Here is a 26,201-nt window from a genome sequence, read left to right on the forward strand (position 1 = left end):
ATGAAATATGGGCCGGGGCTGTTGCCGTGGCAACCACTCATAATTTATTGATGGCCTGAGAACCCACTTGCTCAAACAACCAAGAGTGATTTGCTGGTAAGATTCCCTCTTCATTTCCTCTGGTCCGGCTTGGCTGGCTGGATGGAGGAGAGCTCTGCTCACAGGCTGTTCTTGTTTTGGTGTAGGGTGGGGGGCGGCGAGGGGGGAGGGCAGGACAGAGGGTCTGTGGTCTTGCATCCTGCCCCTTACCTCTTCTTGAGTACCAGGAATCATCTCTTCTGCTTCTTCTCCAAGTGCTGGGCCATGCACTGTGTCTTGGCTGGCTCGTGGGCCTGAGCGAGGTCAGTCCCCCAACATCCACCTCTGACACCCTCCAGATGTCCGCCCTCAGCACCTGGCTACCTTTGGATTGAACCGATTGGCTGATGTGCCTGTTTTTGTTCACAGCTCAGGTTGTCTATGTTCAAGAAGAAGAGTTAAGAAGAAGCAAGTGAGAGGAAGAAGCAGTAGTGGTCCCTGGTCACCCACCAGCTGGGAGTAGGTGTCACTCACCTTCCGACACCCACCCTTCGCTGAGCTTCTGGATGAAAACAACTGAAAGGGGAAAGGGCTTATTAAAAGAGCTGGCCTGGGGAGGGTGCTGCGTCTTGTCCTACAGGACTTACAGTGACGAGGGAGGGCTGCCTCCCTGCCCTGGGGGCAGAACTGGACAAGTGCATTGAACAATTTTCTTCAGGGAAATCCTGGTCCTGCTTTCCCACCCTTCCAGTGAGTTCTTTGTCCTGTACGGGGTCTAGTGCCTGCTTCAGGGCATGGGTCACTTGGCAACTGTAGTGCAGTGGGTCTTGGTCTTTGGGGTCTTGGATGCAATGCTGAGGCAGTGACCTCCATCCCCAGTGGGCACTGGAGCCCCCAGCCACAGGGGCCATGCCCAGCAAGGAAGGAGGACATGACCTCTCCTGTCAGCTCACATCTCACGTTGACGCCAGTGTGGAGGCTGTGCTTAAGAGACAGATGGTTCAACCAAGAGGCTGAGACTTCCCAGGTCAGCAAATCCACAGGGGGACAACGGCCACCAGGGACCCCATGCCTGTGGCTCTACTTCAGGTGTCAGTGCCTGATTTTCAGAGTTGTCGGGATCAGGGGACATGGCAAGTTGGGGTGACTCACCCTGACCCCCATCAGGGCCAGGGGCAAGGCCGGCAGTGGGTTCTGTACAGCCCTCACCAGGGCAGGAGAGATGGCGTGCCAGCCCTTGTTAAGCAGGTGATGAATGTCTCTGCAGTCACGAAGCCACGAGCTCTTCAGGGACCCCAGCAGATTTTTTGCAAGGAAAGAGCCTTCGATCAGGGTCCTAGTTTACAGCCATTAGCGCCCAACTTGATGTACTATCCAACGTGTGCAAGCTGAGCCACAGGCCAGGGTGGGTGGTGAGCAGCGGTTCTGCCAATGCTCAGAAGAACACGCTTGTTGCTGAGTGTGAGCATTAAAGGAAACACCAAAATTATGCGTAGTCTCCACGGGGTGCTGAAGGTCAAGCCAAGGTCTCTGCCTCTGGGTGGCTGGGGTTGGCTCAGGCTCAGAAATGTGCACAGAGCCACCCACTGACACCTGGAGGTCAACATAGAGACTGATGGCTCCGCAGACCCACAGAGGCACATATGGCCACACACAGTCATGCTGGGTCTCCAGGAAGGACAGCCATTTGTCCTCAGCAAGGGCTTCAGGCTCCAGGGCTCCCAGGGCTGATGAGGCTCAGCCTGGGGACTCAGGGACCAGGTGGGCTCCCTGTGCCTTGGGGCTAGGGCTCCTCCTGAATCATCAGTGACCCCGATAGGTAGGTTGACGCCGACTCTGCTATTGGTGGTGGATTAGAGAGGGCTACAAATTTGTTTCTGTCTTTCCATTGAGAGGTGCCATCCAAGCCCCTCCCCCCATGAGCCTGCGCTGGTCCTCGAGACTTCCTGGACAGTAGGGTGCAGTAGACATGATGCTCCTGGACTTCTGAGGTTAGGTCTGCAGCAGTTTACAGCTTCTACTGGGGCCTTTCCAAGTTTGGCTCCTGCAGCCCTGAGCTGTCCTGCGAGAAGCCGGACTACACTGCTATGGGACCACAGGAAGGCCCCAAGCCGTGTGGTTGGCCTCCAGCTACCAGCGCCTCCAGCTGGGTCTCAGCTGCAGAGGTCACGTTCTTCTGGGGCAGCTCACACCATGTCGGTGAAAAGAGGCGTGTAAAGGCCCCTGCTCTCTGGCCTGATGCAGGAACTCTGATACGCCACATTCCTCCCAGAGTTTACCACTGGGCAGCTCCATTTTCACGTAATGCCTATTTTCACATAATGACCTGGTCTTTGGAGCCTAACCAAGCTGATAAGTGAGGAGTGGGTGTATTCACATTTTTCCTGGGGCTGTCATAATATATTATGAAGATTTCAGTATTGTCTGGGGGTCCCAAAGAACATCACATTGGTCATTAAATCAATGACATTATGTTGACCAGGCCAAGTGAACAAGAGGTGGCACGCAAGGTGGGGGCCTTGGTGAGACACATGCACTCCAAAGTGTGGGAGAAACCACTTGGAAGATTCAGGGACCTGCCTCATTTGTAAAATTTTTAGGAGTCCTGTGGCAAGGTGTGTGCTGGGATGTTCCCTCCAAATAAAAAATAAATTATTGCATCTCGTACTTGGCGCCATGAAGAAGGAAGCACAATGACTGCTGGGCATTTTCAGGTTCTGGAGGCAGCGTATTCTATACATACGGCGTTGCTCCAGTCCATATAGGAGATGACACAACAAGCTGCCAGTGATGAGCAGGAAATGGCTCTGCAGTGCAAGCCGCCCTGCTGCTTAGGCCGTATGATCTGTCAGACGCTGGTGTTGGGGGTTCCACTGGTGAGAAAAGATGCTGTGTGAAGTTTATGGCAAGCCCCAGTGGGAGAATCACAATGAGGACCCTTGGGGTTCTGGCGCAAGGCCATACTATCTGTAGCAGAGAATTAAGTGCCTTTTGAAAAACAATTTCTGGCATGCTACTGAAATCTGGGAGAGTCAGCACTCCTGACCATAAGACTCCAAGTGACCATTTGGCCAGAACATCCTATCAAAAGCGAGGTCAGATCAGATCCACCAAGTCATTAAGTTTGGATATGCCTAGCAACAATCCTTCACTAGGCGGAGGGGGTCGAACCAGGATCACACATGAAGAGAACCAGAGGCACAGCAAGCTGCATGAGCAGGCGTCCCGGGCCCCACGGCACTCACCACCCTTGCACCAGTGCCCCTCCTTCAGCTCATGCTTAGTCTGTACCGGTTGAATCCGTATCTGGGTGGATGAGGAGAGAAAAGCCCAAGCGTTTTTTGTGGTTGGCTCAGCTTTGTACGAGGGTTCAAGCTGCAAGAGGACAGCAGTTATCTACAGCCTCCCTTGGGGGTCCTGAAAGGCAGTAGTGAGGGAAAGTCCTCTCAATGGACAGAGCTTTGGGAGTTGGCACACAGGCCATCCCCTTTGTGCAGAAAAAGAAGTGGCCAAGATTAGAATGTAAATGGACTCGTGGGTAGTGGAAAATGGCTCGGCCAATTGGCCTGAAAGAAAAATGATTGAAAGATCAGTGTAGAGGGTTGAAGGATGGTGTCTCTCTCCCCAGTGATATGTTCAAGTCCTAACTCTGGGAACCTGTGGCTGTGACCTTACTTGGAGAAAGTGTCTTTGAAGATGTAATTACGTTAAAGATCTCCAGATGAGATCATTCTGGATTTAAGGTGGGCCTAAATCCAATGAGAGGTGTCTTTATAAGAGAAAGGGTGAGGGGGATTTTCGATACAGAGACACGTCAAGAAGAAGGTGATGTGAAGATGGAGGCAAAGCTGGGAGTGATGCGTCTACAAGCCAAGGAACGCCAAGGACTGTTGGCAGCCACCAGAAGCTAGGAAAGAGTCTCCAGAAGAAACCAACCCTGGTGATACCTTGATTTCAGTCTTCCAGCCTTCCTAACTGTAAGGGAATAAGTTTTCATTGTTTTAATCCACACAGATTGTGGTAATTTGTCACAGTAGCCCTGAGAAACTAATAATCGAGGACAAAGGAGTCTGTGTGGATGGAGGTATGACCGTGGCAACAAGCGTGAAGATCTTGGTAACACATGTTAATGCCACCAAGTGACAAAATGACTCAACCGGTTGATGTCTCCAGCTTTACATATCAGGCACCCCCTTGCTGGCATGATGGACACAAGAATGAAAGTGGCTACAGTGGCAGAGACGGACGCTATGTGTGGATCCAACAGCAAGGACTCCTATTTATCAAGGCTGATCCAGACACTGCGGCCACCAAATGCACAACCCGCTGGCAACAGAGTCCAACTTTGAGCCGTGAAATGACACCCCTCCTTGGGAAGACCAGCTGACCACCTGGTGGCAAGTTGATCACACTGGAAACCTTCCACCCTGGAAGGGGCAACGGTACGTCCTCACACGAATGGACACGTGTTCCAGGTGTGGGTTTGCCCTTCCTGTCTGCGGAGCCTCGGCCAGCACTGCTGCCTGGTCCGGTGGCATTAGTTTCAGTGTTCTAATTCCACATAACCTTGTGTCAGACCTGGATCCCACTTTACAGGGAAAGCAGTGGGTAGCAGGCCCATGTCCTTGGGATTCACTGGTTATCACACACCGCCCAATTCTGCCAGCCTGATAGAGCAAAGTGACAGCTGAAGCCCCATCAGGAGGCAATACTCTGCGGGGACAGGTGTAGCCCTCCAGGACAAGTACGCTCACTGCTCAAAGACCTCTGTGTGGGGCTGTGTCTCCAGCAGGAAGAACAATGGGCTGGGGGCTGATGGGTGAAATCAGGACAGGCCCACTTACAACCATTCAGTGACCACTGGGGGCCTCTGTGCTTTCCGTCCCTGCAGCTCAGGCCCAAAGGGAATGCACTGTCACCAGGAGACACACACGAGTTCCACTGACAGGCATGTATGGCTGGCACCGGGGTGCTTCGCGCTTGTGTCCGGGGACCAGTAGGCAGGAAGAGGAGCCACACCCTGGTAGGGATAATTGATCCTGAAAACTGGGGTGGGGGCAGGGCTGCTGGCACACCATAGGGACTGGGAGAAAGACATTTGGAACCCAGATGGCCCACCTAGGAACCTCTTGGTCCTCCCTTCCTCAAACGTGACTGTAATGGACAGGTGCAGGAACCCTGGCCTGAGAAGAACCCGAGGCCAGGGCTCAGGTCCTACAGCAATGAGGGGCTGGCTCTCACCACTAGTGGAGGGAGGTGGCTGAGGGAGGGGGACATGGAGGACAGAGAGTAGAGAAGGAAGGCCCTGAGGACCAGCTGTGGGGGTGGGAGCTGAGGCTTGTCCTACCAACCTCCTTCTAAGTTTCTCTCAGCGGGGGAGGCCCACCAGAAGCCTGGAGGAACTTCTGTCAGATGTGGGTCTGAGGGAGCAAGGTGGGCTGTGCAGGCATGGAGCAGCTGTGGGGAATGCGACCAGCAGACAGCCCTGGCTCTCAGCCCTGTGGGGTCCACCTTAGCTGCAGAGACCCTTCTCATCCGCGGACTCTCCCTTTCCTGGGGAGCCCACATCCAGGGGCTGAGTGAGGTGGAGGAGGTCTGCTATGGGTGCTCAGAGAGGCCACTCCCACTCCAGAATGGCCATTCCCTGCCGGATCAGCAGAGGCCTCGCTGCACCTGCACTGCCGTTCTCCCTCTGCTCAGTCCTGCTTCTCTCTGTCCCACCCAACAGGCGTCCATCCTTAATGGAACACCCACACTTCGGCTCAGCATCTCTTCAGGGGACCAGCCTGTGGTAAGGCCCTGTGCTGCACCGGGAGGGCCTGGTCACACGGCTTCGCCACTGTCTGTTACATTACACCTTTCCAGCGCCAGCCACCTGACCCACCTCAGCTCCAGGCTCAGAGCTCTGACGAAAGCCCTAGGGATGTGCTTGCACGGAGGTGGGTGGGTGGAGGGTGAGGGGCTGGGGATAGGGGGTTGGGGGATGGGACCACAGGATTTCCTGGGCGCTTCCAATAATCCCAATGATTCTATTCCACGCTTTTCCCCAGAAAGGAACTCTTGACCTAAGGGACTGTCTGGGGGCAGGTCACATGACATTGAGGGGCAAGGATTATAAAGAGCTCCCTGTGGTCATTCCCTGTTGGTGGCCTCGCATACACCACACACACACACCCACACACCACACACATACACCACTCCACACACCACACACACACACACGCACACACCACACACAGACGTGCACACCACACACACCATACACACCCACATACACCATACACACACACCACACACACCACATGCCACACACACCCACACACACCCCACATACACACACGCCACACACACATATGCACACACCCCACACACCACACACACGTGCACACCACACACACCATACACACCCACACACACCACACACAACATACACACACCCCATGTACACACACACCACACACACATGTACGCACCCCACACACCACACACACGTGCACACCACACACACCATACACATCCACACACACCACACACATCCACACACACCACACACAACATACACACACCACACGCCACACATCCACACACGTACCCCACATACACACACACCACACACACACCCCCCACATACATACCACACATACCACACACACACCCCACATACACACCCCACACACACACGTGCACACCACACACACCATACACACCCACACACGCACCCCACATACACACACCCACATACACACACCCCACATACACACATACCACACACACCACACACGTACTCAGCCCCCCCATGACACACACGCAAACAAACCTGGTGTGATTCTGACTAGTAGCAACCCCACGTGACAGAGAAGAACAGCCCCATAGGGTTTTCTTGGTGTGATCTTTACGGAAGCAGATCTCCAGGTCTTTCTCCTGCAGAGCCTCTAGGTGGGTTCGAATGGCCAAGCTTTTGGTTAGCAGGTGAGTGCTTAATCACTGCGCCCCCGAGGGATGTGCGGGTGGTCACAGGGGCCTAGAAATCCCTCCTTGGTCTGCTCAGCTCCTGTGATCATTGACCATGTCGTCTCCAGCCCTCTGATTTTTTCCCCCAAACTCCCCTCTCCAGAGAGAAATGGCCAATGTTGGAGGCACCACTGAATACATATTTCCGTAATCACCCAGGTTACATGCCGCGAGAGCCTTGCGATTGCATTATTGAAAAGAAACCACTGTAGACATCTAAAATGCATCAAACTACTCGATAGTCCACATTTGATAATAATTTAAGGCAGGAAATATGGGCGGGGGGGCTGGTGTGACAGCTTTGCTGCACGGGGCTAATGGAGGCGTTATTAGCACTAGGAAGTTGTTGGAGACAGGCTTGGCAGGACGCCCGGTTTAGATACGTGTGTGGCAGGTGGCAGGGGCCACGGCGGTTAATGACACCGATCGCTGAGTCCAGATAGAGTAAGAGCTGTGATGCCCGACCTGGGAATCCGAGATCCTCCCTGCTGACCAGGAGACAGATCTCCATGTTGGTGGGTGAGGGGCAGCTGCATGAAGAAGGGGCTGGGCAGGGCCCTGCACTTGACACCTCACTTACCCTGCACAACTGTCCTGTTCTACGGGATGGGTGGTCACGTACCTCCCTGCGGTCTCAAGGGCTAGGGTGTGTCAGAACTCTGATGGCTTAGGCAGGGAAACAGGGCTCCTAACTTCAGCTACCTCTCCAGACCTCGAAGGCCAGCTAGTGACGGTGCAAAACCAGTCCCCGTGCCCTTGGCCGCACCTGTGCCAGCTAGCATCCTGGGCAGCCAGGGTCACCAGTGTCAGGCAAAGTGATCCCCCAGCCGCAGTTTAATAAGGTGGGCGAGGAGGTGTGTAGTTTCCAAGGTTGTAATGGCAGCGATGACAAAGGGATTGAACCTGAATGGCAGGTCTACAGAGGGTGGTGACCGAGCTAGTGGCCTCCAGCCTGGGCTCCCCAGAGGCTCTCCCACTTTGCCTGGCCCTGCGGCTTGTGAACCCCTTCCCCCTGCAGGGGCGAAGGCTTAGCCGGAGTCACCAGGAAAGATGGGCTGTAGGAAAGGGTGGGGGACCTGGCAGCGGGAAGGAAATGCAATTACTCCGAGTGGAGCTGCACCCACCGAAGATTACCCGGGAATGATGGATGGCGGCGACGTGGCGGTGTGTCTGCTCAGGGGATCGGGTGAGTGGATAAACAGGAAGGAGATTTAATTAGGTGTCTGGCGCGGAGGAGTGGTGATTAGCAAACGGATCCTCTCCTGCCCTCTGTGCTCTGTGCCGTTAATTACACAGATTGCAGGGGAATTAATGTCGGGCCCCGCTAATGATTTTTTGGGGAAGAATAATTTTATTTACAAAACATGAGCTGCAAGGATTAGCGACATGAGGAAAATGGAAGCTGCCGAGGACTGACTGTCCCCTCCTCTCAGAAGGCAGCACCCAGGGGAGGGGGCTTATCCTCGGATGTGGAGTGGCCCAGGGGCGAAGGCATCCTCTCAGATCTGTCACACCAGGTGGAAGCACGGCCCGGGACCTGTGTGTCCCGGTGACGCACTTCCATCCATGGGACTCTGGGAGCTGAAGCCCGGTGCTCAGCCTTGTCCAGGAGCGGGCTGGGCCTGCTTTCCACCGACAGCCCCTCGCCACCCTCTTTCCTCCCTCTTTTCCTTCCCTTCCTCCACTCCCTCCCTCTCCCTCCTCCATTCCTTTGCCCTCCCCTGCCTCCCTCTTTCTCCTCTTTCCTCTCCCTGCTCCCTGTTCCTCCTCCCCTGCCTTCCTCTGTCCCCTCCCTCTCCCTCTGCTCTTGTCTACTACTGGGCTGAAGTGCCCAGCACCCTGCAGGACAGTGGGGTAGGGGTGAGGGTGGAGGCAGGGAGGTGGTGGGTGGAAGTAGGGGAAGTGGGGGGTGGGGATCGGAAATGGGAGTTTTCCAGTTTCGTGAAGGACAGGTAGAGAGGGAGAGGTCACCCCAGTAATGGGGATCCCCACTTGTGTGAGGCTGAGACGATGCAGAACCTCCCAAGGGAGCGGGCATGCCTGTGTTCGTGCATATGTGTGGGTGCGTGTGTGTGGACCCAAGTGTGAGCATATGCACATGTGTGCATAGGCATGCGTGCACGCAGACGCATGCACGTGTGTGCACACACATATGAGGCGTGTGCGCATGTGCATACCCGCGTGAGCATGTGTGCATGTGTGTACCCATGTGAGCATGTGCATGCACGTGCATAGCCATGTGTGTACCCATGTGAGCATGTGTGCATGTGTGTACCCATGTGAGCATGTGCACGCATGTGCATAGGCATGTGTGTACCCATGCGAGCATGTGCACACATGTGCATAGGTGTGTGTACCCATGCGAGCATGTGCACACATGTGCATAGGCGTGTGTGTTCATGCACGTGTGTGCATGTGTGCACATGTGAGTGCATGCAAGTGTCTGTGTGTGTAGGTGTGTGTTTGGGTCAGTGTGGCATATGGATGTGTCCTGTGCACACACGCAGACTTAAACACTCCCAGGATCCCAGGCACGTGACCTGGGGCTTTCCCTGAGACCTGCCCAAGGTGAGTCTTTGAAAATGAAAGTTTGCTTGAGGTCCGAAAGCCTGGCTAAGCCTGCGTAACTCAAATCTCTGTGTTCAGGAGGGCCTGAGGGAACATGGGGGCACAGATGGGACCTGAGTCCTGGTGTGGGGGCTCAGGTAAGACTGAAATATAGACAGTGCTCCCTGGAGCCCAAATGCTGAGATGTGCCCAGGGGCGTCTCCTCAGACCCCTGTGGATCTGTCTTGGGAGCAGCCTGCCTGTCCACCTCTCGGGCATCCTAGGGGCTTTGTGACCTGACAACACTGTGGATCTGGGCACAGAGACTCAGGGGGAGGTGACCGTGCAACCAGGAGCGCACAGCTGGAGGAGGTCCCCACCCCTCTGGCCTGCCCCTTCCCTTGGGTCCTGGAGCTGCGTGGCTTGTCCCCTGAAGGATATTCACCGCCTCCCCACCTGCCTCTCAGCCCGCGCCTGGCTAAGGAGGCATCAGAGTAGAACTGTGCTCCACAGGGTTTTCGATGGCTGAATTTTCAGAATTAGTTCACTAGGCCTTTGTTCTGAGGTACATTTGACCCTCCAACCTTTCAGTTAGCAGCCAAGTGTGTTAACCATTTGCACCACACAGGGACTCCCATTGACCTCTATGGATTTTAATTTACAAAGGAGAAGGGGTTCCGGGTCTGCCAGACAGCAGCCCTAGTGATTCAAACCCACCAGCCTGTCCTCGGGAGAAAGATGTGGCGGTCTGCTTCCGTAAAGATTACAGCCTTAGAAACCCTATGGGGCACTTCTACTCTGTCCTTTAGAGTCGCTAGGAGTTGGAATCGACTCAGTGGCAACAGGTTTAGAGAACGGAGCTTTGATTCTTTGAGCTGTGCCTGAGGGGGGAGAGAATCGCTCCCCAGGGCTGGAATGCCCTGGCCATAGGCACCCCCTCCTCCACCCACGGCCTCAGGGAGAGACAGCCTTGCAGCATCCTGGTGCTGTGATCATTTTCCTCTGCTGGAAACGGAGGCGGCGGGGGGCGGGGGGGGGGCAATCCCCATGGTGCCCCCTTGAGTCTGCTGCAGGACTCACAAGTGAAGCCCATGAGCCCTGTACACGCTGACGCCCTTTGGGGACACTCTCCACGGACAAGGAAAGAAAGGCTAGTAATTGGCACACCCCTGGTCGATGGAGCTGAGGGCTGACAGCCGCTGCCCAGGAACTGCTTCCTGTGTTTTAAAGGTCCCTGCGATTGCACCTGGTTGTTAATTTGCACTGTCTGTGGAGAAGGCAAATGTCAACTTCTGCTGGCCCCAGACAGGCCGATCGCAAGCCCCTAATTAACCGTGTCTGCAATAATGAGGTTTCCCTGTGTCCTCATTACATGGACATTACTTCTGAAAAGCAGCTCAGAGGGCTCATATGTGTGAGGCAACCTTTTCCAGGGAGGGACTGCTGACTGAAAGGGCAGCCCAGAGCCGGACAACCAGGCTCGACGGGGAAGCTCGGCAACACTCTGGCACCAGCAGGAGCACCCAAATCGGCACCCGTGGACTGGGGCACCGGTGCCCTGGGAGGGCACTGAGCTGGACAGGGCTGGGCTGGGCTGGGCTGCCACGTGTGCGAGGGTCCCAGGCCACCGGAACAAAATGCCACAAAGTGGGTGGCTTATCAGAAGAGATATTTATTGTCTCATGGTCCTTGGGAGCTGGAAGGCTGAGACCAGGGTGTCGGCTGTGTTGGTCTCTTCTGAGTCTTTGAGCAAGACATCTGTTCCGTGCCTCTCTGGTGGCCGTGGCGTTCCCTGGCTGCAGCTGCAGCATCACCAGACGTCCTTCTTCTGTCTCCGTCTGTCTGCCTCTTCTCCTCTCTCATAAGGACACCACTCAGATGGGATTAGGGCCCACCCTATTCCAGCATCACCTCCTGTTAACTGATGACATCTTCAGAGACTCAGTTTCCAGACAAGGTCACTTTCCCAAAGGGAGCCCTGGTGGTGCAGAGGTTAAGTGCCAGCTGCAAACAGAAAAGCTGGCAGTTCAAACCCACCAGGGGCTCCTTGGGACAAGACGTGGCAGTCTGCTTCCATGATGGTCGCAGCCTACAGGGCAGCTCTACTCTCAATGGCAATGAGTTTGGGTTTTTTTGTTTTTTACACTGACAGGTAGGAGTGTGAACATTTGAACACATCTTTTGGGGGTACACAATCCAATCCATAACACCCAGAAAGTCCAAGGTGGGAGGCCCCTGTGAGGCACCTGGGAGGGCAGCACCCCGGGGTTCTCACGCAGCTGTGGGGGAGATGGCGGCAGGAGGTGCCGTGTGTGTCCCTCCTGGGGAAGCAGGTTGGGGCCTGCTATGCAGCCAGATGGGGCGTTTCCTGACATCTACCTAAAAGCACAGTTTTTTGCAAAACTCAGCGCACCATGAAAAGGTCACTTCAGCCTCCTGCAGTTACACACCCGTTCATCCCTGTGGATGAAAGTGGAGGACCTTGACCCCAGCTGGGCTGTGCCTAGCCCCAGGTGTGTCTCCTGAAGTGTGGAGATGAGGGACACACCCGGGGCTGCAGGACAGGTTAGGCAGGTGGTCAGGGCCGGCTGCTGCCGTCAGATTGAGCTCAGCTCCAGGTCAGCATAGTTAATACGCTATTACTGCCTAATGACTCATTTTCTTCCCCAAACTATTTTCCAGGGCAAGGCTCAGCCTGCAGCCACGAACATTTCATTGGAGTGAGCTTGTGCCACCCTGGGATCCGTGCACACCCTGGGCCTAGTGTAGCCAGCCCAGGTGGTCTCGAGGGTTCACGGTTTGGGCCGTAACCGCCAAGTGGCCTGCAGCCTGCTGATCTGGCTGTCAGCGAGATGGTGGCCAACTGCAAGGCTTGGAGTTTTGGCACACCAGCTCGCTCACCACTGTGGCTGCTATTTATTCACTCAGCACAGAGCAGTTCCCTCCCTGGCCAGCTCCAACACCACCTCCCCTTGGAGCACTTCCTGTCATCCTCCTGGCTCCTGACCCTCCTGGCAGTTCTGTACCCACAAGCCCCAAACACCTAAGGGGTTGTCGTGTATGTGGGCCCTTTGATTCATGAATAAATGCAGGAGCTCATTATGAAGGTGCGTGGCACAGAGTAGATACTCATTAAATATTTGCAAAATGTGTGACTGCCTGAATGAGTGAAAGCAGGAATGCGAATTCATTTGTTAAAATTCCAGATGAGCAGCTAGGTGTTCTTTGTATGTAGCAGCCACCCAGTGAGCATGGCCAAGGCCTGGTGGGTGCTGGCTGGCCAAGCCAGTAACCCTGGCCGCCTCTGCCCCTGCTGGCGGGATCGGTCTCTGGCCGCTCAGCTGGGTGTCGATGCCCTGGTGCCCCCAGGGAGGCCAAGAGCTCACCCTTCAGGAGGCTCCTTGCTTAATTGATGTCCTCACAGGTGCACATCTCTATAAGAAGCTCCTTCCTGGTGGGAGGCCGCCTGCCCCATGCACCTCTGGGCAGCGTTTTTGAAATGACTTCCCCAGTAATGAGAATCTGGGCAAACCTTACGCACCCCGGCAGCACTAATTAGGGCTTGCAGTCATTCTGTCTGGGGCTGGCAGAGGCTGAGGTTTGCTTTCTTCCTGAGAGACAATGGCTAGATGAATGAATGGTGGAGCCTATGAACAGGCGGAGAAGCAGACCTACTGAGAACCGGGCGGGTGTGCAGGAAACACTTCTGAATAAACGGATGGACGCCTCCAGGCCTCCCCGCCCTCCTGCAGGCCTGGCTGATTTAAAACCCCTGCCGACCACTGCAGACCTGGGCTTGGTGGCACTGGCTTGGGGCAGAGGGCTGATCACCCCCTGACGCGAGGACCACGAGGAAGGTCCTCTTGCTGGCTGACATGTCACTGCTCTGGTTTCTTTCTTCCGTGTTATACGAAGTTTCTTTCAGGCTCCTCTTAACTTAAAAAGGAAAAGAAAAAAAAATTCCCCATTCCTCCCTTCTTTGTCTTGATGGATTTGCCTATTTTATAAGTAGGATCGTACAGTATTTGTCCTTTGTTACTGAATTGTTTCACTCAGCGTCATGTTTTCAAGGTTCATCCCTGTTGTCGTGCGTATCAGGACTCCGTTTCTCTTTATGGCTGAGTGACACATTTGTGTACAAGATTTTTGCGGATATATGTTTTCAGTTTTCTCGGAATTGCTGAGTCATAGATTAATTCTATGTTTAACTTTGGTAGGAACCACCAAACTCTTTTGCACAGTGTCTACACCATTTTACACTTCCACCAGCAATGGACAAACGTTCCAGTTCTCCACAGCCTCGCCAACACTTGTTGTTTTCTGTTTTCTTGATAATAGCCATCCTAGTGGGTAGTGGATGTGAACTAGGCTCTTTCAAAACACAGAAGTCCTTGGAGACAGCAGATGGTGGGCTCACTCACACTACCACTGCCTGGGCTGTTCTGCCCTGGACAAGCCCCGGGGGATATGGATGGGACCGTGTGAAAGCAAGGCTGTGTCTGGCACTGGGCATCGTTCCTGAGGGGGCAGTGGGGTGCGGGCAGGTTGAGAAGCGAGCTTAGGAGGAGAAAGTCTCCCATTAAGGGTGCAGGTGGCTCTGATAAGGCTGCAACTGGAATTATTGGAGGACCTCTCACCAGTATAGGTGTTGAGTCAAGTTGATCATCCTTCCTTTTAGGAAGCAATCCCACATTTAAAGAAAAAAAAAAAAAATTTTTTTTCAAAAGACTCTCATTATCAAAATAAACCCAGGCCCAGGGAATTCTCTTTGGGGTCTGGGAAACCAATCCTGGACCACCCCCCCTTTCCATACGAGATACTTGCACTGATGGGACAAGCCTGACTGCGAGTCCTCCACCTTGCTTCTCGCCCCTTAGGAAGCATTATGGGCAGAACATGTGCACAAATCAGAAGCCTTCACGCAGCCTTTCCTTTGTTCCTATTACCTTGGGGTAGGTGGGCACACGTTGGGTCAGGAGGTGGCCAGTGCTGAGATCAGCAGGCCGGCCAGTAGGGCTGTGGTAGAGGAGGAAGGGGGCAGGAGCCTCAGAACATGGGGCGGCAGGATGTCAGTGGTTGATGGGGAGCAGAGCACTGGGATGGTGCCCCCAGGGCTCCCCTACTCAGTGGTGAGGCCCCAAACTCCCTGCAGGAGGGATGCGTGAGTAAGTCGGGGGTGCATGGACAGACCTAGAGGTTGGTAATGCTGACTCCCAGGCTAGCATGGGCAAGGGATCAGGCCATCCCCTAACTCACCCTGAGCATCTTCTCTTGTGGGCAGAACTGGGGAGCCAAGGGATCAGGGTCCAGCCCTGCCTTCAGGACACCAACAATCTGATGAGGAAAAAGGCAGACACGCACAACTGCAAAGAACCGTGCAGGGACCCATGGGGCACAGGGAGAGCTCAGACGTGGATGCCAAGGGGTGGGGGCATAGATAGAATGAGCCAAAGGCCTCGATGAAGGGAAGGGCCTGCCTGGCATGGTAGATGATGTCCTTGTCCTCCACCAAAGGGTACCAGGGACACTGTGGTCACCTCTTGGGGCTGCTGTAACAAAACATGGCAGTCGCCACTTATCCATGGGGGATACGTTCCAAAACCCCCCGTGGATGCCTGAAACCGCAGACAGTACAGAACCCTATATATTCTATGTTTTGTCTTATACATACACGGAGCCCTGGTGGTACAGTGGTTAAGAGCTCAGCTGCTAACCAAAAGGTCAGCAGTTCAAGTCCACCAGCCACTCCTTGGAAACCTGTCTTAGGGTGGGCACTCTAGAGGAGCAAAACCAGTAAAGTGTGTAAATATCTATCTATATATAAATATATATATTTATATATATATCTATATAGAGAGAGATCTATATCAAGGAAATGGCTCACAAGATTGTAGAGGCTGGAACGTCCCAAGTCCGTGGATCTGAATAGAGGCTTCTCTTGATTCATATAGCTGCAGGGGCTGGTGAATCCAAGATCAGCAGGTCGGAGAACAGGGTGCCTGCTCTCAGGCTGTGAAGATGGATGAATCCCAAGATCTGCAGATAAGCTGATAGCTGAAGTCCCAAGAGCTGGAGGTCAGGTGAACAGGAGACAGACCCAGGACCAGAGCCAGCAAAAAAACCCAGAACTTCTGCTTATATTTGGATGCAGGCCGCACCCCCAAGGAGATCCCCTTTCAACTGATTGGCTACTCACAGCAGATTCTACCATGGGTGGGATCACATATGAACACTGAAAATCATGGCCCAGCCAAGCTGACAGACAATCTAAACCATCACAAAACCCTGTGGGGCAGTTCAACTCTGTCCTATAGGGCCGCTATGAGTCCGAATCAAATCAAGGCAAAGGGTTTTTTTTTTTTTTTTTTTTTTTACCCGTGATAAAGTTTAATTTATAAATTAACAACAACAATAATAAAATAGAACAATTGTAACAATATACTGTAATAAAAGTTATGTGAATGATGGAGCAGGATAGTGTGAGGTTTCGTCATGCTACGTTCTCATTTAACATTTTCTGACCAAGGTTGACCACAGGTAATGGAACAAGAGAAAAGCAAAACCATGGATAAGGGGGGAAGGATTACTGTACCACAAACAGTGTGGCTGGTAGCAGAAACGTACTGTCTCACAGTTCTGGAAGCTGGGAGATGGAATTCAGGAGCTGTCTCCAAAGGCTTCCGGAAAGATCCTTTCTTGTCTCTCTGGGCCCTGGCAGCCCCAGGCCTTCCTTGGTTTGCAGATGTCTAGTACATGGCCGTCCTCCCTCTGTGTGTCTCTTTGATAAGGAACCACTCAGATAGGATTAGGGCCCACCCTACTCTGGTATGACCTCATGTTAACCTGACTAATAATACCTGCAAAGACCTTCTTTCCAGCAAGGTCACCATCACAGGTACAGGTGGAAGTGAGACAGATAGGGTTAACTGAACAAAAGAGCTTTTAAAAGATTATCATCTAGGAGTGGGGTAAACAGGAACCACACCCTATCCTGAGACAGACATGGTTAACTGCTGCTGGTGGAACTAAAGAGCTTTTAAAAAGATTATCATCTAGAAGTTGGGTAAACAGGAACCCACCCTGTCAACATGAGATAGGATTGGGGCAGCCCTGAATTACTATCTCCTTCTTAGTGTCTTTCTAGTCCCCTCCTCCTTTGCAGGCTCCATATGTCCAGAGGAGCAGAGTGTGACTGCTGTTTGACCTTCCTTAGCCCTCCGAAGATGGCAATGTAGTGGGTTTGCGCTATATCCCATAATAAGTGATGCCAAGGGCTGCCGAGAGGACCCCATCTTGAATATCAGCGAGTTCCATCTTAGATTCCAGGAGCCCTCGCGACCTAATTCTGAGAAGTACCCGCCCCTTGAAAGAATCCCACTAAATATTCATTACTCTTTTGTCTCCACCGAGCCCATATAAGCCCTAGCCTTGCTTCCCTTTTCAAGTCAGTCTTTTGGAGAGGCTTAGATGCCCCTGACTCCTTTTGCTTGACTCAAGCAAAATAAAGCTTGCTGAAGATAGTTTGTCTTTAGTGTGTATTCTTATTCGGGAAAAGACAAGGATGCTTTGTGTCAGATTGGCAATTGGTAACAGAAGGACTTCAACGTGTCTCCTGGGGGGACGCAATCAATCCACAACAGACGTCCTGCTCTTGGACCAGCTGGGTGCAGGGAGGGAGAACACACACGGGTCGGGGGGCTGGGGGTATCTCTGTAAGATGGTGTTAGACAGGACTGACCAGAGGACCTGGGCTCATGTTACTGACTTAGGGGAAGGTTCGAGGAAGTGGGGTTTGCTCCGGATTGGGTGCTGTTTGAGGTGGCTAATTCTGTGGTTGGTTCATAACAGATCTTACCTCTGTTTACGCCCAGCATTTAGCTCCAGGCATCTGGTCCCGACCGGAGCTGACCCAGCCCCTGGTACGTTTAGCTATTTTAGGAACTGCCTGGCACTGGCCAGGGGCTGGAGACACCGTGGTGAGTGGGCCGTGAGTGAGTGGGTGCCCAAGCTCCTGAGCCACTGGCCTGAGGCTCTCTTTGGATCTTTCTGACTTTAATTCCTATACCCTTTTTTTTTTTTTTTTTATCTTTACTTTTAAGGTTAAAAACACAGTGTAAAGTAGGCCACAGTTAACTGGTCCAACCAGCGTGGTGATCTGCTGGCTGGGAACTTCTGCCCTAGAAACTCAAGGGCAGAGGAGAGCCGGGCCAGCTGCCCAAGGTGGCCTGCCTCACGGATTCATTGGCATCGTTTCTACTGGGTGTTTCCAAACTCCAACCCTGGCCCCAGCCCCTGCCATGGGCCTTGGACTCAGGACCAAATGATCAACCCCAGACTCCATGTTCCTTTTCTTCCTCTTTCCTCCTTCTCCCCCTCTCCCTTCCTGCTCCATTCCTCCCTTCCTCCCTCCTTCCCTTCCTCTGTCTCTCTCTCTCTCATAAAAACCAGAAGAGATTGGAGCAGAAGAAAATCACCTTTCTTTGGCTTTGTGCAGGCATTCCGAATGTCACCTATCTCAAGCCCATCATTCCCGAGAACTGAGGTGAGGGTTACTCTGCTTTACAGATGGGAAAACTGAGGCTCAGAGGGGTCAAAGGCTTGGTGCCAGGGCTGTTTCTCCACTCTAGAATAGGACATCTGGGGCACCTGATTTACCCCAAAACTCCTGGCATACTGTTTCTCCCACTTGGGGTCCCTGGAGGAAATCATCTCATCCCCTAGGTCCCGCTGGGGTGTGGAGGCAGGATGGTCAGGCCGCCGGGAGCCAGGGTGGCACCACTATGTGTGCTGGCAGCAGTTGCCTCCGATTAGCAGAAACAAGCAGACGCTGCCCATGGGTCCCCTGGGCTATCAGAAGGTCATTATCTCACTCCTTCTCTTAATTACATTTGGGTGGTGGCAGCTGCAGCCACAATAGCCAGGAAGCCTGGCTCTGCCCCTAGGGAAGTACACCCCTCGGAAGAAAGAGGCCTGCAGCACAAACGCATGTGGCCTTGCACAGTCCTGGCCACTGTGATGCAGCTGGGCCCATGTGCACCACACTGTATGGGGCATGCACCCCCCCACCCCAGAAAGCTGTACCAAAGAGGGGTGCATTTGGGTCCCTCAGGCTACTGAAGGATGGGCCTGTGGTCCTGGCCATGGGTCCCCTCTCTGGAAGCCACAGCCTGACTGTTACCAATTGCCAATCTGACACAAAGGGTCCTTGTCTTTTCCCGAGTAAGAATACATGTGAAATACAAACTTTATCTTCGGCAAGCTTTATTTTGCTTGAGTCAAGCAAAAGGAGTCAGCGGGCATCTAAGCCTCTCTGAAAGACTGACTTGAAAAGGGAAGCAAGGCTAGGGCTTATATGGGCTCGGTGGAGACAAGAGAGTAATGAATACTTAGTGGGCTTCTTTCAAGGGGTGGGTACTTCTCAGAATGGCTGTGTATGTTAATTATGTTGTGCATACACCTGGAATCTAAGATGGAACCCACTGATATTCAAGATGGAGTCCTCTCAGCAGCCATTGGCATCACTTATTATGGGATATAGCACAAGCCCACTTGATCTTCGGCACTACATTGCCATCTTCGGAGGGCTAAGGAAGGTCGAACAGCAGTCACACTCTGCTCCTCTGGGCATATGGAGCCTACAAAGGAGGAGGGGACTAGAAAGACACTAAGAAGGAGATAGTAATTCAGGGCTGCCCCAATCCTATCTCATGTTGACAGGGTGGGTTCCTGTTTACCCAACTTGTAGACAGTAATCTTTTAACAGCTCTTTTGTTCTACCAGAACAGTTAGCCCTATCTGTCTCAATCCCCCCTGAGAGATTTCATACTCATGATTCTTTTATAAGGGTGCAGGGGCAGAGGTCTTTTCTGTAACTTATTCAAGCTGACACCGTGTTGTTGGCCTGCCTGGTGGATTAGAAATCTCTCCCTATCTGGTCTAAAGTTTTGTAAGGACCGGCAGTCTCACTTTCAGGAATGGGCTGGAAAGCCTGCATCATCTTGGAATTGTTGTACCTAGAGGACACAATCTTTATCAGAAGCTTGAGGAGACAAGGTCCAAAAATACAAAGTAGAAGTATAGCAACTAGGGGGCCCCAAAAGGGTAGAAAACCAGTAATAGAGGGGAGTGACTCCTGCACTGTCCACCAAATATCTTGGCCTTGTCCCCCTTTGTTCCTCAATCTCACACTGTTCTTTTCTTTACACTCTCTGTGCCTCTGTCTCTGTTTTCTTATGAGCTCTCTCCTTCTCACACCCTCACTCTCTGGAACTCTCCCCAGTCTCACTTTCTCTCTCTCTCTTTAATCTTTGTCTCTCTCACTCATTCTCTTCTCCTCTATCCTCCTGTATCACTTTCTCACCCAATCTTTTTGTTTATTTTAGTCTCATTTTTCTTCACTAACCTATATAGGGGCTGTAGGGTGTGGGCTACATGGGGCATGAAGGGGCACCAATATCCTAGGAGACTGACAAGCGCCTGCAGTCACTTCACAGTTTCTGGGCAAGGGTAGGCTTGGACCTAATCACCACTTCGGGCATCACTCCCATTCTACCTGACCGGATAACACTCACATACTTGAGCAACAAGCCAGGTCCCTCTATTTTTCTTCGTTCATCACCCATGCCCACTACTTGAGGTGCGTGGCTATCTCACCAGCTGCAGTCTGGTCCTCCATCCAGTTTCTGGAGTTTTTTGTGGATATCTATAGAGCTTTGTCCTATGAAGATGATATTAACCATTTGTTGATTTTCATTAGCTTCAGCTTCTATGTCAGTGTGTCTCCAGAAGGCCTGAAAAATTCTTTCGAGAAACTCAGAGGAGTTTTCTTTAGATTCTTGAATTACTTTATAAATTTTTGAGAGGTTTTATTGTTTTTGTACACCTGTTCTAAGGCCTTTTAGTAAGCACTTTCTATAATGCCTTGCCTACTTATGTCCTCCTTTGAATACTAGTTGCACTCCGGATCAGTTCCAGGGGCTGCGTTATTGGCTGGCAATTTCTCAGGATATTGGGGGTTTTATTGGTCCAACAGACTTTCTATTTACTAAATGCTAATAGAAAAAAAATAAGAGTGGAAAGTCTTTTGTGTTCTGTTTGATTGGCTTTATGTGAAAAGTTCTCTAAAAGGTAATTTTCAGGATTGTCTCATCTATTGTCTTTATCTCAGGGCTCAGTTGACGTGTCTTTGTGAGTCCTTGTGAGCCCAGCTCTAGGTGGGTTACATTTTCTGTGCTCAAGGACAGGGAACACATCAATGATCAATACCTGGACTTAGTTGAGCTCCTAGATGGCGGCCACTGCAGGCTCTTTAAACTCACTTTGCGGGCTTTCCACCTGATACCATCTGGTTCTTCACCAGGATCTTAAAGAAGAGCAAAGTTCTCATCAATGTTTTAGCCCGAGGCTTTTCTTTTGCCTTTTAAGTGTGTAAGACAATAGAGGATAAATCTTACTATGTCTAATACTATCAGGACTATCCCTTGCAGTAGTCACCTAGCTCATGTATTTATTCTTGATAGTCACCAACCCAACAAATCTGGCATTGGGAAGGGTGTTTGTTACAGTATGTAACCAAGTAGCTTGTTGTCCAATTCTATGTGTTCTACTTTTCTTGTGTTATTTAACAAGAAGTATTTGTTACAGCATGGACTATACTTTTCTTGGACTAAAATAAAACTCTAAGGCTATTCTGGTATATCATGTCACCTTGGCTTAATGAGGCCACATATCACTGCTGTGTTTCCATCCCACTAGCAACTTTGTCTATTATTTGTCCCACAGTGATTGATAAATTTCTTAAAAATTCAAATATGCTGTAAATAGGAATTAAAATTACCCACCATACCCTGAGTATTGGACCAATGGGCCTTTTTTTTTTTTTTCTGACTCTTATTTTACAATGGGTAACAAATTTAACATTACAAAAAAAATTTTTTTTAACAAATTTAACATTACTTTTTTTTTTCCTAATATTTACTATGGATATCTAAAGATAATCTTAAAGTTCCCATAGTGTACTGTCCATGCATTCATCAGGAATTTAAACAAGAAATTGTCCACATAAATTTACTATCAGTTGGAAAGGGATCATGTAAACTAGTATAGGTGAATATATCACATAAAAAACATGTCTAGAAGGAACACACAAAGTTTGCCCAGAGAAAACAGAAAATATAGAAAAACTTACATATGACAACTAAGTTTTCATTAGAGAATTCATGATTAGCAAGATAATACAGGATGGACTTCTCTTGTTGGAGGTCTCCAGTTAATCCGTCTGAAACATACTAAGTGTTCTCCCTGAGGGCAGGCTGCCCTTCCTTGGTTTACCTATTAACAGTCATGGGTCACTTTCTCAGGAGCAGAAGTGGAATCTACAACAAAATGGAGTCTGACTCATGAAATCCATCTCCTCTAAGAACCTGGTTTTCTTAAGATACGTAATTTTCTGTATAGCAAGAGGGTGAGAGTTTGATTATAAACATTAGACAGGTATTTTATACAACATTGTCTTGAAGACTGATTAAACCGATTACTGATTTACCCTAAACATAACTCTATTTACTTATCTTGGGAGTCAGTTTCTCAGAGCAGACTGAATTCTTTAAAAAAAAAGCACAACGCCCAGAGCAAAAATAGTCTTGTTAGTTTGTCCGGACAATTGTTTACCTCAAAGTGGCTTCAGGAATAAGTTTTTTTTTTTTTTTTTCCCAAAGCTCGAGATTCAAAAGGACACCCAAAGGCAATGGCCTCTGTGGGTTGTCCCAGCCTTTATGAAAGCCAGAAATCTGGATTCTGGGAGAATTACATACAACTCTCTCATGGTTTTCTCTTTTGGATCATGATCTTGTTATAGAACCTTTGCTCAAAAATGCTCAATCGCTATCTGTTTTTAAGATCTCAGGCACCATACAGCAAACCAGGAGGCAGGATGGAAACACTAACATTAGGCCAATCGTCTGAAATAACCAATGAAACCATGACCCTAAGGTCTCTGAACCCAGGAAACCAATCTCATGAGGTGTTTGCCTGTGTTTAAGCAGCGTCGGTAACTGCTTTCCACGTGCCTCAGCAACAACACATTCTACCAAACCTAAGACTGTTAATTCAAGAGTTACAATATCTAAGCCCCCTAGTTAGATAATTTAGGAGAAAAGAGGAGTATGGTTTCTTATCTCCAGAAAGTAGGACCTTAAAGCATTTCTTATTTCCAGAAGGAAAAATCTTAAAACATCAGTAATATTCCCACATAAACCCACAGTATCCTATCGCTTACTCAGCCTTATGTAGTTAACTTCTGTTCCACGTGATACTGGATCAGCCGCAGTCTGTGAACCCATCAGCATTTGCATAAGAATTTTGGAAATTCTGATTGAGCCTAGTCACAGTCCCTTTCAGAAGTCCAATAGAGTCCATCTTTTTTCTGGTCAAATGTTTTCAGAAAGTAAAAACTTATCTGCAGATAACAAAACTTAATATGGTCATGCCTAATTTATAAACATAATTCTTAATGGTGAAAGACCTGATAGAAATTAATTACAAGCACAACGCAAAGGCCAAATAAAATCAGTTAAAAACAGTTTTAGAACCATATTTTTAAGGAACTTCGGATGTAAGACATAATAATCTTGAGACATAATACCATACAGTCAGGATATATCAAGAATATACCAGGACCATCAAGTCTCCAAATACCTGAACAGCAACAAAAATATCTTCACGGGTAAATGATGTGAATTCTGAAATCAAACTATTGACTTTAATGATGCTAGATTCAAAAATTAAATAAATACGTTTGCAACAAAGTTAGTAATTAAGATGACATAATATTATCCATTTGTTGTCCATTATTAGGCAAAAACACTAGAGCAAATACTAACAGAAATTTTAAGCCAAAGAGAAAGAATCAGGCACTTCTCATGATTTTAACAACACGTCTTATGTAATTTATAACATGTTAAATAAATCTTTTTAGCACTTTTTCTTTATAAAAATTTTCATGGCTTTCAAACTTACCAGGAGTTTATCGTAAGTTACCAAGAAACCATACTTTAGTTATTCAACCCAAAGATCTTAAAATAAAAACCTCAGCTTTTTTCTTAAAGCCAGGTGCCTTGGTTTCTGATTTAGGAATCTGATTCTAATGACAGGCTGAACCTTTGTCTTTGAAGCGGATTCAATTTAATGTCAATAAATTACCTAAAAGATCTTAGCAATTATTTTAAGCCTGTGTACCAGGAAACATAACCAATTGAAATAAAAACAAAACAAAACAAAACCCACTGCCGTTGAGTCGATTCCAACTCATAGTGATCCTATAGGACAGAGTAGAACTGCCCCATAGAGTTTCCAAGGAGCACCTGGTGGATCCAAACTGCTCACCTTTTGTCTAGTAGCCATAGCACTTAACCACTATGCCACCAGGGTTTCCAATTGAAATAAAGTTTCCTCAAATATTCCAACTTCTGGATGGTAATCTTTTAACAGATCTTTTGTTCTGCCAGCACAGTTAACTCTACCTGTCTCATGACGAGGCCCTGGGGGGCACTTCTGTGCCTCTTGGTGACACCCGCCCACCCCAGGTCCTGTTTACACAGCTGGGTCTCAGCCCTGAGCTGAAGGAAGCCACCAAGGGACAAGCTTGTTGGAACAGGCCACAGTTTCTGCGGCGCACCAGATCCTATCGGATGGCTTGGTGGTACTGATCCCAGCTAAGAGCTGAGCGAGGGGTGGGTACGTCCCTGTACTGACACTTGTTCTTCCTCGATTCAGATGGTTGGTGTATTTGTTTACAGTTTACAAGAGAGCAAAGTGAGCCCCGCCCCAGGTCACACAGCTGGTGGCTGTGAAGAGAGTCACACCCGCGATTCTGGGGCTTTAAGCCTGTGCTCTTCCCTCAGTGCCACCTTGGAGGGTAGAGAGTCCCGTTCAGCCCCCAGGCCACCACTTGCTGGAGTCCCTGGGTGGTGCAAAGGGCTAACGGGTTCACTGCTACCAGAAAGGTTGGAGGTTCAAATCCAACCAGAGGTGCCTAGGAAGAGAGGCCTGGCAATCTACGTCTGAAAATCACCCATTGAAAGCCCTATGGAGCACAGACCTACTCTGACACACATGCGGGCGCCACAAATCAAGGTCAACTTGATGGCAACTGGCGTCACTTATTGGCTGGGGGACATTGGAAGCCCCTCTGTGACAGCCGAGTCTGGGGACCCCTCACAGGATGCTGCCAATCTCAGGGACTTAAGTGAACATAAAAACACGCTGAAAACTGTAAAGTGCTCTGCAAATGCCAGGGTGTATGCAGAGAGAACCAAGAACTGAAGCCTGCGGTCACAGGCCTGATCTTGGAGCCCAGAGGGACCTGAAGAGACCCTGTGGAAACCAGCAATTGTCGCACAGAGCCCTGTGCCCCTGCGGTCTCTGCCCCCATCTCCGCATGGCCCCTTCCCTGTGTCTGTCTTCTGCTCCTTGTGGGAACACCGGCCATGGCATTGACGGCCCTCCTGTATAACCTCACCTCAGGGTCCTTCACTCACATCTGCAGAGACCCTTTTACCAAATAAGGCCACATTCATAGGTTCTGGGGGCCAGGGTGTAGACTTGTCTGTTGGGGGTCTCCAGTCAACCCACTCCGTTGGGAACAGGTGGAAAATCCGGTGTCTGCACCTAGAGGACCAGTGTCCCTGTCACCTGCAGCTGGTGGCCCCCTCTTGGGCCCGTGAGCACATTGGGCTGACTTTGGCCCTCAGGAGTTGCCCCCATGTGGCCTCCTGTCCCCCACCCATCTGGAGGGCAGACTGACCCTCCCTGTCGTCTCTGCAGCCCGCTACCCAGCACACAGCCGGGCTCCATGAAGGGAGGGGTAGGGTCAGTGCCATGGCAGCCCCCCGGCGCCCCCCCACCGTGCCCACCCATGCCGTGGCTGGAGCTGAGCTGCTCACAGTCCATTAGCTCGCTTCTCTGTCTGCTCCATGGGCACTGCCGGAGAACCCTCCTGAGTCTGGAAATGCCATCAGCATTTCCTCAAAGTGTCACAGCTGGTTGGCACCAGGTGCGGCTGATGGTTTCAGGGGGAGCAGAAAGTAATTTCGAGGAGAAATAGCTATTGATTGAGGCGAGAAGTCATTGCGCTGGCTGGCTCCAACTCCTGGCTCTGATCGCTGTGCACCCAGCCCTCCCGCCTTTCCGGCTTTTCCCGAGAGCTTTCCCACTTAGCAGACAGTCACAGCTGCAAAGTCAACAGATCCTCAGGCCGGCATTTAGTCTTAGTCACCTAGGGCCTCAGGACATAATACCACAAGTGAGTGGCCCTAAAAGACAGACATTGTCTCACAGTTCTGGAGGCCAGGAGTCCGAGTCAGGGGCCGGCTGTGCTGATTCCTACCGGGGCTCCAGAGAGAGCAACGTCCTTAGACTTCCTCCGCTGCTGGTAGACGTGACTTCCCTGGGGTCTCCCCCTGGATGGGACTCCCTTTGCTGTCTGTTCTCCCTTTTGTAAGGTGCCACTCAGAAGGGGTTAGGGTTAGGACACACCCTAGCCTGGTAAGATTTTGTTAACGTAACTGCAACATCTGCAAACCCATAACTCAAAGAAAAGCCCCGAAGTCACATTCACAGGCGCCGTT

This window comes from Elephas maximus, chromosome 9 (genome assembly GCF_024166365.1).
Source record: "Elephas maximus indicus isolate mEleMax1 chromosome 9, mEleMax1 primary haplotype, whole genome shotgun sequence".
Classification (NCBI taxonomy): Eukaryota; Metazoa; Chordata; class Mammalia; order Proboscidea; family Elephantidae; genus Elephas; species Elephas maximus.